Consider the following 1,346-nt stretch of genomic DNA (forward strand, 5'->3'; position numbering starts at 1 on the left):
GTTCTAGTTTAGTTCTAGTTTAGTTCTAGTTTAGTTCTAGTTTAGTTCTAGTTTAGTTCTAGTTTAGTTCTAGTTTAGTTCTAGTTTAGTTCTAGTTCAATTCTAGTTTAGTTCTAGTTTAGTTCTAGTTTAGTTCTAATTTAGTTCTAGCTTAGTTCTAGTTCAATTCTATTTTAGTTCTAGTTTAGTTCTAGTTCAGTTCTAATTCAGTTCTAAATTAGTGCTAGTTCAGTTCTATATGTTTTTGTTACAGAAATTTGTCTCCTTTAAAAGTTTTTCCTAGTTAAAAGATTTTATGTAGTTTCCAGTATATTTTTTGCCGTATTTTCTACGATAAAAACAATTACTAAAGCTTATTAAAGTCACATTAACATCAATGTATTTAAATATTTAATTAAAAAACCAGACACTTTTAATTTTTGCAGTACCAACATCAACTTAAATTATTTAAGCAACTAATTGCAAACACACTTACATTCCATATGCATTTCCATTGCTATTTGCATTTACATTTACATAGAAGCGAATAAACAAATTTCTATACATATATGATTGACTTTATAAAACTATAAAATAACCACAACACATTATTATCAGCAACTATTCTATGAGTTGTACGTAAATTGTACGACTAGAACAAATACATTTAAATGGTTGTGTAGTTAGAGCACAAAGTCCGGTATATTTGTTCAAAAAATACCTTCGAGAGTTTGTTAACAAAACAGGACATGAACAAACATTAAAAATTATTACACTTTAAATGCCTGAATAAAGGAGAAAAAAGTTTTACATATACATTCGTCGGTGTATTTGGGTAGTTTTTCTAACATATTTCCGGAAGTAATGATATGTTGAAACAGCAAATCCGCAAAATTTAGTCAAAACTAAAAATTCTTTTGTTCGAAGCAGCTAATATATATTTCTATATATCAGATCTAGCTTTATCATTCAAATATATATAGATTTGAAAATTAACACCCTAATGTATACATTCAATTGAATATTTCAAACAATATGTGGGGAATGAGTAAGACATGTTCAAAAGTAATAATTAACATGATTATATACCTTAGAGCTGCATTTTAAAATCGTAGGAATATGCACAGACTTTTCAAAAATGTCAAATGCAATATTGACATCTTTAAACACTACAGCCCTTTGATGTGGGTTAAAACTGTTTGTTACATTTTTAAATAATATTATTTATGATAATCCAATATGATTTCGTAGTAGAAAGGATTCAGTTCTAGTTCAGTTCTAGTTCAGTTCTAGTTTAGTTCTAGTTCAGTTCTAGTTCAGTTCTAGTTCAGTTCTAGTTCAGTTCTAGTTCAGTTCTAGTTCAGTTC

This window comes from Lucilia cuprina, chromosome 2 (genome assembly GCF_022045245.1).
Source record: "Lucilia cuprina isolate Lc7/37 chromosome 2, ASM2204524v1, whole genome shotgun sequence".
In the NCBI taxonomy this organism is placed as follows: Eukaryota; Metazoa; Arthropoda; class Insecta; order Diptera; family Calliphoridae; genus Lucilia; species Lucilia cuprina.